Source organism: Epinephelus lanceolatus, chromosome 9 (assembly GCF_041903045.1).
Source record: "Epinephelus lanceolatus isolate andai-2023 chromosome 9, ASM4190304v1, whole genome shotgun sequence".
In the NCBI taxonomy this organism is placed as follows: Eukaryota; Metazoa; Chordata; class Actinopteri; order Perciformes; family Serranidae; genus Epinephelus; species Epinephelus lanceolatus.
Window position 1 is genome coordinate 30,573,968 of NC_135742.1, and position 11,395 is coordinate 30,585,362.

The following is an 11,395-nucleotide window of genomic DNA, read 5'->3' on the forward strand; positions in this document are numbered from 1 at the left end:
ATAAATTATAATAATTTGTCTATTTAATGTTGTTCTGCTTTCTGTTATTTTATTGCTGCTTTACATTTAAAGTAGCCAACAGTGCAAACTGGTTCAGTTCACTTGAATAAATACAGAATACAACTGCTATTAAAAACTATTTTCAATGTCCTGTTTCCTCACTGTTACAAAGATTTGATTTGTATTTCAGTATGTTGTTAAATCTCCTGTATCTTGATACTTTTATTTTTATGTTTAATACATGTGACAATAGTAGCCTGTGAATAACTCTGTGATTGCCATCCCCATACAAGATATCCCAAAATCTCATGAATATAGCAGCCATTCCTCTAGCACCACCCTCAGGCCCAAAAAGTGCAATGTACAAATTTCTGAACTATTTCATACTCACCTGATAAGTAAACCCTTCCTTTAACTAGAGTCTGTCCTCAAAGGCCTAGCTGTTTTGCCAAAGTGGTAAAGATCTAAAAATGTTTTTTCATCCATCTTTTTTGTTTTCACACTAGCATCACAGTCTGATTATGTGATGCATGTTCAAAGTTTTAAATCTTATCAGCACAAACGTTCTTTCTGTTAATCAGAAATGGATTTATTATGGTCATGATTATTATCTTTGCTTTAATTTTTAAATATATTTTACTTAGGCCTATTTATATAGATGCTTTTCACCATTAAACAGACATGAAAACACAATTACATACAAGATATGTCACAGGAATATCAATAAAGAAAGTCACAATAAAATGCTAAAATTAAGTGTATAGATTGCAGTATAAACAATCAGGCATGACACTTGAATTGAAATAATTAAATCATTAATTTAACCATGTAATTTAATTGTAAATTCATCACATTGTGTATTCTTGTGCTGTTTAAATAAATGAGACGCAGAAAAAGACAATAAACATGCTGTGTATGTGGAGAAATAATTAAGTATAACCTGCATATAAAGCATTAGTTATGTTACAGTAGTATGTCTCTTTAAGTGAAATGATAGCAGAGTACTGTAGTGTCTTTTGGTTTGAGGTGCTTGCTGTGTACTAGCTGCTGGTGCCTGCAGGCAGTCCTCGGTTGCCCAGGAAACACAGATGGTGGATGAAGGGCGCGCATACAAAAGACCATAAACCTGTGGCAGCAGCTGGAGACCGAGACCACTGATTAATTCAGGTCTGTGCAGCCCCGCTTTAGTCAAAGACGTCTCTGTTCTCTCTAATACCTCCCATCCATTTTCTTTGTCCCGGGGCTTCCGTCTTCCACTTTATCCTGTTTTCCCTGGACTGGTCTGCCGTCAGTGCGCAGCTGTTGTTGGCACTCCCACATCTGCTTGTCTCGGATCGGCAGCCATGTAGACGACGCTCTGCCGCGGCTCGTGTTAGTGCGTAGCGTGTAGGTCCAGGGGGCGAGCAGCCTTTTACTGCGGGCTAATCACTGCACACACACGGCGTGAATTTGCAGGGTCGACAGCTTGCCCTGAGCATGGAAGAAGAAGGAGAGGAAGAAGAAAAAGAAGAAAGAGAAGAAGTGATGTTTTCGCACCGTCTGATACTGCGGGACAGGTGCATGTGAACCTGGAGATCACTGGTAGGAATAAAAGACCATATTCTTCCTATTATTCTCTTGTCATTTTATATTCAACGCCTTTATTGCGCGAATCAAACTGGTCAAATCGGATTCATCTGCTGTTAAATTAGATAAACATGGACTCATTGAATTTCCTGCAGAGGAGGGCCTAGTCTGTCTTTCCTCAACCTGACATCCTTGCAGAATTTATGAATATTAAAACATGCTTATTTATAGAAAAGCTATTCCTGGTGAGCACATGACAGATTAGGCTTAAGATGTGTTAAATATCGGGCAATATGTTGCTGTAAGCAGTGTTAGCCTACATCACCAGATAGACAATAAAGCATCAGCTGCAGCCACTGTAATGTCTTTTTCTTTTTCTTTTTTTTTTTTTTTTGCTGCTGGGACAACAGAAATGTCAGACAAATTCATAATCCAAGCCTTAGCTGTGGTAAAGTTCTGTTTATATCTTTAGTTATTAGTTAAATATAAGGCAAAGTAGGTCTTTAAATTAAAAAATGTAATCCCAAAACATACTGAATCATCCACTGTAACATCTATTCTAGATATGATCAGCTGTATGCTTTTATTTTTTAGGTTACCTTATGGTCGGGGGATTCATCTACAGAGCTGCAGGCACGTCACCAGTCAGGAAACTGGGAGGATCCAAATGGGAACCAACACCAGTACAGGTTATGTGTACAGGCTGGATTATATTTATCACAAATCATGACAGAGGATAGTTTTTTAATAGTACACGACATCAAATAGATAATTTAGCAGTATTACTCAGTCAGTTAGATAACATGTCTTTTAGCAGTGGGTGTATTTCAATGTAATTTGTGTGAGACTAAATAAAAACAGCAAGGGGAAACAATGAAACGAAAGCACAAGTAATCCCTGGTGTATCTTTGGAGGACAGTTGGGTTGCGTCCCACTTTTCTGCTGCTTTGTCTTGTGTGTTCCTCTCCAGTTACACTGATGAACAAAGCAGAACCGGGGCTCGTGCTGGACCTCACGAGCTGCACGGCTCCACCGCCCTCCGCTGTGCTGCCTCACAGACTGGTACAGGAGCTGTCGGTAGATTTACACCTCTGTGACTTTTATCCCCCCTCATATTCACTTTACACTCCACCCTGTGACTTGTTATATAGGTCTAGATGAATATAAACTGCAGAGCCGATTTTTACAGACTCTTATCTTGCCTTTTGCCCACATACAGGATGTGTCCCTGCGTACGTGTGTGTGTGTGTGTGTGTGTGTGTGTGTGTGTGTGTTAAGTCTCTGTGCCGGCTGAGAGTGCAGATAAATGGGGAGCAGATAGAACATGGGAGATTAGTTATGTGTTAAATCGCTGCCATATTTTCCACTATATGCTGCTACCCTTTTCCAGGATTATGGTTAAGAGGGGAGATAAACCAATCTAAAAGTGGAAACCATGACCAAATCAGATTTAGCATTTTCAGCTTTTCAGATTCGTTATTCAACATTATGCAGGATTATGCTGCAAGAACATATTTGCATGTTTGACAAAAAAAAATCTAAAAATAAGTTAAAGAGTCCAAGAGAAAATTACATCATCATCCACTTCTGTATTTCCTCCTTTCTTTTCAAAGAGCTGTCGTGTCCTTTCACCTGCAGTGATCGATGCATGCTGCCACCACTGCCGTCCTGTACCTTCAGAAGGAGAGGATCCATGTCCAAGTGTTCCCCCACCAGGAGACGACTTCTGCTGCCTCTGTGTATCAGTGAAAAGGGCTTTGAAGAGTTCAAAATGCCACCACCGCTTTGTAGTCAGTGTCAGCATGATCAGATTTAACAGGAAGGTATTTCACGGGTGGTGTTCTGAGTCCAAAATAATCTGCTGCAGTGTTCTCTCCTGTTTCTCTCAAATGTGCGTAATTTCTGAGCTGTAACACTGATATAGCCTCATCCACTCCCACTCTCATGGGTTTTTTTTTTTTTGTTTTTTTTTTTTTGGGCTGATCACAAACACAGACACTGCAGCCATCAAACAACCCGCTCATGCTTGTTTTCTTCAGCCGCCTTGTGCAGTGACCTCCTCGCTCCATTACCTTGGCCACTCTAACACTGCGGCCACTTCTCCCCACATAAGACACTTTAAATGCACCATAAGTGGTGTTTTAACATGTGTTAACTTCTCAGCAAAGCGAGCCTGTATCCATGCCAGATCCAGAACTGGAAAGCTTTAATGTTTCAAGCCTGTAATGTTTTTTTTAAAAAAAATCTGCTTCAGTGTGTGACTAGTTTTCTCACATTATGACAATGTGTAATTCTCACAGTATGTTCTTTGTTTGTCTTGAAACATCTTAATTTGGGTGTGAAACCAGCTACTTTTTACAGTACACTCTGTGTATTTTTACTGTAGCGTGTGGGCGTGTGTGTGTGTCTGCGTGAGTGCATGTGTTTGTGTGCATGTGCTCTATTTGTGTGCGTGTTTTTTCTTGTACGTGTGCATGTGTCCGTCTGATAAAACACATTTGTAATGGGCCTGAAGCTACTAGCTGCTTTTCAGTGGTTTTCTCATCGCTGCACAGATTTGAAAAAAACAATGCCTGAGTCTCTTCTTTCAGCACACTGGATGTACCAGACAAAGGATAAAAACCTTATTTACAAATGATTCTTAGCATTTGTTACAAGCCTCATTGAAGTACCAGTTAGGTGGGGGTTCTTGTGATTTAGATAATCACAAGAATGTCGCTGGAAATTAATGGTGTGTAGTTTTCTAAATGGTGCCTGCTGGTGTTAATTAAACTGTCCTAATGCCTACAACCCCATCATCTGATACTTCAGCAAATTACAGCAAATGCTAATAATTATGTGCAAATAGCTTTTTACCCAGGTCTGGATTCTACTAACTGTATCTCACTAATATCTAACAATACTAATGTCTGCTAACAGTCGGATGATTACTAACCCGTACTCTGAATGCTGATGGCTGGCCTTGTTCTTTCTAACCCACTGACTAACCCTCTGCTTTATGCCCGCAGTCCAATGCACACACACTCCTCTCTCATGATCCTGCAATCCTTCTTCAAGAAATCACAGACTAAGATGAACTATTAAAGGCGAAAATCAATGAAAGCAGATAAAGTGAGCAAGTCAAGAAGGGTTTCAGGACTTGGGAAGGGAAATGTTATTAACCACTAGATCAAACGATGAGCAGAAAGAGCTGCTGATATCAAACTGGGTTGACCACATACTTCAGAAGAAGGCTTGCAAAACCAATTATGATCTGATCTTAAATATTATCAAAGCACAGTGTTGCACTTCACAGGCTAAATTCACATCTTCAGAGGCCGTCTTTCTGTCTCTACCTGTGTGCTGTGTGGTCAACCCTTGCAGGTGAGTGCCTGGCTTGTTGTCACCACAGGCCACACAAACCTCAATTCCACTACTAACTTATTTTGGTGTTGATACTAACAGTGGTGAGGCTGTAAAGGCCCACCTGTTGCTCTTACTAACATCTGTGTTCTTTCTGACTGAAACATCCTGATGTCTGTAATCAAATTATTCCGTCTCTTTCTTAGTCTTTAATTAAATCAGAGCATGCCTTGTGGTACTAGTGATGTTTATAAAATTACATTACATGGAAGCTTTTATCCAAAACATCTTCTAGTGCCACGAGTGTATGCTTTTTAGCAATCGGAACTAAGCACTAACCGTGTCATTGACATGTTTGATAGAAATCCTGATAAGCAAGCAAGACAAGTTTTGCTCAACAAACTACTAACATCGCCTAAAGTTGAATTAACAGGTACTAACCAAAGAGCTTTTATTAGCTCTCTGCAAACTAACAAACTAACCTACTAATAAACTAATAATCTAACAAAAACTAACTAAAATCACTAACTTTGTGCTGAGTGAAGCACCCTGATTTGGAGGAGTGGCATCACTTATTAAGTACTAACAGAATTCTTAAGAGTCACTGATTGAATGTGCCTGTTCATGTGTGTGTGTGTGAGAGAGAAAGAGCACAGGAGATTGTGAGTGTGTGTGTGTGTGTTTGTTCTTCAAACAATAATTTAAAGGAGTACTTCACCCCCAAAAGGATCATTTGTATATCAATTACTCACCCCATGTTAGGTTGAATTTGTGAAGGAAACTTTGTTTTTCTTACATGCCTCCATGTAGAACAAAGAGTCCAATAATAGAGAATAATCTTGATAAACTGAAGTCATAGGGGGCCACGCTTGCCCAGGTGCACTACTCTTTTGTGTGTGGGACTGTTTTAAATAGTAACGTTTTGGCTAAAATGCATATGACTGGGAAGTTCTGAGTATATGACTTGATAAATTGGATCATACTGCCTAAGTTGTGTAAGAGTCAGTTGACGGATGATTTGATATAGTTTGCTGTTGTTAAATGCCGGCCCCTTTAACTCCAATTTATTGAGAATTTCTCAGTTTTTGGATTCTTCGTTCACCTTGGAGGCATGCAAGAAAAACAAATTTTTCTTCATGAATTTAACAAAACACAGGATGAGTTATTGATTTACAAATGATCACTTAGGGGATGAAGTGCTCCTTTAACATACTAATGGAGATTATGTTCTTTAGAACAGTGTTAGCCAAATGTATCCACAATTGCTCTTCCATCGGAGCACCAGGATACTTATACAACACACCTTTAGCTTCTAAAACAATACACTGTGTGGAAGTATCATGCATGGAAAGAAAAATAAATTCAGTGTCCATAACTATTTTTGTAATTTATTGCTTATTGACCAGCTGTCTTTATGACATACTTTTGTAATAAATGTTTTTCACATATCAAACAAACAAACACGTTTTTATTGTATTGTCTCCTTTCTCAACGAATGACATAAAAAACTGCAACTTACAGTGTCTAATCCATGGGCTCCCCATCCAGGCAAGCATTCAAACTGTCCAAGACAACATAAGGAACAGCACAGTCCTGTCCACGGACATGATTTCTGAACTCAGCCAGGAAATTACAAGGTATTTTATTTCTATGGTGATATGGAGTATATTTTATTGATTGCTATAATCACCCTGAATCATGATTTCTCTTGCAGCATGCCCAGCTTTTGCAGAGTGCCGAGGTATCAATTTTAGGTGACAAAAGTTTTTCAGAAACCTTTGTAACTAATTAATAATGGAGATAATATTTCAAGGTTTGTTTTTTACCTTTAAAGCGGGATTTTTGACATTTATTTGAGATGTTTTATTTGTAGGTGATACTATTTGATCACCATGTGCCACCTCTGAATAACTGTAATACATATAAACCCTCTTGGGACATGAAGCCACACATCAATGGGATATTTTCTAGATTGTTATGCATGCAGTATAACAGCAGAGGGCAGCAACTCATCAGGTTAGAGTATTGGGTGGTTTTTGGTGCAGTGTAAGCTCCTCCACCAGTTCATATTCCTCTGCTTATATTTGCAGCTACTGGACAAATGTTTGAGACGCTGCAATGATTTCATACTATTAACAGTGTATTTGGATGATACACTGTGTGTATTTGCTGAATTGTAGTTCAAACTATGCATTTCGGAATCACTTTAAACCCATATTTATCATGAAGTGTTTTTTTAAGATTTGCAATAGGTGTCTTTCAACTTTAAAAGATCGTTTGGACACACCGGTTTGTTGGTGTCAGTGGTGAGATTTGTAACATCAGCATGTGTAAATGTGTCTTTCCTTGTAAAATGAGCACAGTACGTTCTGTAAGCGTCTCAACTTTAAGGAACTGAATTAATTATAAACACTTTTCACCTTAAACAGAAGTCATAACTTTGTAGACATGCACATTGCATTGAAGCAATGTATTGTTTCCTGTTACATGTGTGTGATTTCTCTGATACACTGTCTGGCAGGTGTTTGTGATGCAGCTGTTGTCAGAATGCTTTTCCTTTGCATGCTGTGGAAATCAGAAATTTTCATAGTGCAGACTGAATTTCACTAATTTCACTCCACTCCATCCCGTCTTGATTGAGATACAAAGGTCAAAAGTCATCCCATCTGTATTTTGAGAGATTACAAGCTATACAGACAGCAGCAGTGTCCAATGACGTCAGAGCACTATGGACAGCCAAGGCTAATGTGACCAATTTATTTATCTATTTAAAACAACTAATTCTGGTTGTTTTTACTCCAACTATATGTCATACAGATTTATGTGTGTGTGACACAGACAGAGAGAAAGACTGAGGGCTCATGTTGCACGCTGAAACCCACACACGCACACACACCTCAGTGGACCTTCATTCCACCGTCGTCCTCTGACAGAGGGGGGCTCTGCTCTGCCCCCCATTTGAGCCCGATGTGATCCAGATGACGGGGGTTCCAGAGGTAGGAGCAGCGGGGCCCGGGGTCTTCATGGGTCAGCTGTAATTCACCACAGAGCTCAGAGAGCAGAGTCTCACCACACAAACCCCCTCACAGAACAGGGAGGCTCCACTTAAAGTCTTGAATATCACACAAACTCCAGTTCAAAGGCAGGTATGTCGGGATGAAAAACATTAATCGGCTTAATGATGTTCTTTAGTGAATGGTTACTTTAGCCAGACTTTGAAAACACACTAATGCTCTAGTTTACAGGGACTTGGATGCCACAGAGGCATTTGTGGCCCAGAGAGAGAGAGCGAGCAAGAGAAAGCAGTGGAGAAGAAACAGTGCGGGCTGGCAAGAAATAATTCCACAATTATCTCATCGTTGCAGAATTTCTGGAGATTTTACCGACTATGTATTTCCGTTTTACTCTTTCCTAAAAAAAGAATGAGGAATGTCTGTGCACAGTGCAGATGTGCCTGTGTTTATGTGTGTGATCCAGAAGCAGCTCCCTGTAACCAGAGCCTCCATCACAGGGAGGATGTCTGCTGAAATAACAGCTCGCTGCCTCCAACGGAATTTGTCTGTAAGCTGTAAAAGATGGCGAGGGAGAAGGAGAAGAAAAAGTGAGCCTGAGAAGTATTTCTCTCTGCGGCGCTGTAATCAGCAGCGCTCGGCCATGTGGAGTTTAAAATAGTAAATCCGCTCAAAGACAGTTCAAGAGCTGCATAGAGATTGTTCTTACTGCAGGTATGTGTGTTTGTATGTGTGTGTCTGCCTTTAGTTTGAATGAAGATGTGTGAATTTGGTTCTTATGTAGATAGTCTCGCCACCAGACAATCAGAGATCTCCACCTTCTGATAAGCAAAGCGTCTAAAGACTGACTTGTGAGTCTATTATGTAGAGGGTTTCTAGTTTCAGGGTATAAGTCTTATTAAGGCCTGCTCTACATTCACACTTGTTAAATGTGTCACAAGCTTGAACACCCCAAACTGTACATAAATGTTTGGCAAAACCTGTGTAAATTAGTGGTGAGATCACTTAATCCTAGTATACTGGAGATGCACCAGACAAATTATACAAACTCATCCTTACAAAATGCAGCATTACAAACTCACTGAAACAACCCCCCATAAGTGTTTAAATCTGTCTCATTGTCAGAGTTGCATTTCGCAAACATGCATTTTACTTTAAGCTGTAAAGCATGTCTTGTAAAAACCAGCAGGAAAGAAACTTGTGACTTTGTTGCAGAATGTGAAGCGACAAAAGCAGGCACCTAATTTGAAAAATTGAACATAGGGGAAATATTATCCAAATGCTAACAGTCGGTCTGTAGTAGGGTAGCACTGCAGTTCACCTTAATGTGTTCATCAGTGAGTGCTCATCAAAGTCAAGAAAAGAAGAAGAAGAAGAAGAAGAAGAAGAAGAAGAAGAAGGTAAAATTAGTAAATTTGCACATACATATTCTTTTATTGTTTATTTATCTGTTTGTTAGCTAAGTTGTTATTTGTGTTGAGTTTTCCTTATCTCTAGTTTTCCTCTTGTCTATAATCAATTCCAAATATATTAAGGATAAAAGAAGTGTTTTTTGGGGGGGGTGGGGCCTGCCTAGGGTGCAGAGTCTTCTATGTCCAGCACTGTTTATTTTTCTATTGGTGGTTAGAGATGTCTTTTATGCTCCAGTTAACAGTTGCATATTTCTTAATGCATCACAAACTTAGCCCTTGCAATCTGCAACATGGCAGATACAGACAGACCTCAGAGCTCATGGCCGGCGCCCATATTATTTTGGGCCCCAACACAAGTATTGGTGAGCAGGAATGGAAGCGGAGAGCAGCAGAATTTGGGTCAGGGGTTGCGGGTCTTTAAGTGTACAATAGAGGCTTTAACAGGAGGGCAGGGGGAGTTCATGAAAATGGTTTACAGACATTTAAAACATTGGAAGAACAGAAAAATCCCACTAATCTCCCCGAACAGGGCAATCTGTGTTTTAACCAGACTACAGGTTCTTCAGACCAACAAAACATCCAGAGACTGACATGACTGAGTGTCTGCAGAACCACAAAACATAATGTGGTTCAAGTATTTTGGAAAATCTGAGAGCACAGTCTTGTTCTGCTTTATGTTGATGTAAAATTACTTGCATACTTGAAACAGTTATTCCACAAACACTCTTTCTTTACTGTTTCTTTCAGTCTGCCTCCCAGGGCTGGGTGTCATTTAAAAAAATAAAATACCAGTACCAAATTCCCTTTAAGTTATACAGATACCAATAGAGTACGTCATTTGATACTGTTTTTTTTCTACTTAAGTTGATACCCATCATGTGAACGGAAGAATTCCAAATGAAGTGAGTCGTATATGAGTATATGAGTCGTATAGCCATACATTTGGTTGCTTTGGTGGCATCTCAGCACACTGAACTGTTTGGGCTCTGTGGTGTCAAGCCGATCACATGTCACATTAAATCAAAGAGTCATGATTTGCTGTGAGTAAATCCATACAAATAGTCTTTTATTTCTAAATCTGGGTACAAGAAGGATCGAATGCAGGTATCGTTTTACTGGAGAAGTTTTACTACTACTTGGTAATAAGTTATTTCTCCCAATACCCGAAAGGTATTAGGTACCAGTACCCAGCCTTCTAAACTTTAAAATCATCTTCCAATGAACTGTACGACACATGATCTGCCTCCATTAAACTATTTGACACATGATCTACCTGGTCACACCATATCCCCATCCCTTCTGTGTCTTTCCTGCATACACTAAGTCCTGTTAATAGTGTGAAAATGGTGATATTAAGTCAGAGACCTGGTGCTTCCTAAATGTCTTTTTTTCCCCTGCCTGCAGCCAACATTCAGAGACTAGATAAGCGAACGGTCGGAGAGACCAATCTGTCCTACTGGCTGGTGAATGATGGACAGTAATTAAAAGTTAGCTAATAACCTCTTCACACCTGACATTTCAACAGGGAGGTCCTGGACACCATTATCTACATATAGATTAAACAGCGTAATTGGCAGGGAGATAGGGTTAGGAGGATCGCGAAAGGAAAAGGAGAAAAAAAAGGCCAGGCCATCGCCAAACCATTAAGCAGAATATCTGAGTGACACTCTGATTTTGCTCCTCTTGCTAATGCGACAGGAATTGAGCTGAACTAAAATGCTAAATGAATGAAGCCTATCTCGGTGTGGTTATTACCGGGGCAAACATTGGCCATGGAAAATAGCTTTAATTTCATAATAATTGCTAGATGGACGTGACTCGTTAGAGACACAATATGAGAGTGGAAGGAGAGGGGGAGAGAGGGGGGGAGGACAGGAGAAACTCTTCTGAGAATGAATGCTGTTAGTCGGGCTGCACCACTTGTGCTCCCACACGCTAGTTTGCACAAACTCATTGATAAGTGATACTGCGGACTGATGAGATGGAAATGGAGAGAATTAGTTGCACTGTCATTAGCACTGTGGAAATGTGAAACTACTTCATTTTGAAACTAAAACATTCGTG

General features: G+C 39.8%; 1 long non-coding RNA gene across 2 annotated transcripts; it reads left to right on the forward strand.

The window, feature by feature from the left end:
- The first annotated feature begins 1,014 nt into the window (after nucleotides 1-1,014).
- Nucleotides 1,015-6,369, forward strand: LOC117253065 (uncharacterized). Of its 2 annotated transcripts, none has more exons than XR_004501359.2 (3): nucleotides 1,015-1,581; nucleotides 2,161-2,643; nucleotides 3,180-6,369. It is a non-coding gene; the product is annotated as an uncharacterized LOC117253065 (long non-coding RNA). The 2 variants fall into 2 exon arrangements; XR_004501358.2 differs by having other exon boundaries at nucleotides 1,016-1,581; nucleotides 3,205-6,369.
- The last annotated feature ends 5,026 nt before the right edge of the window (nucleotides 6,370-11,395 follow it).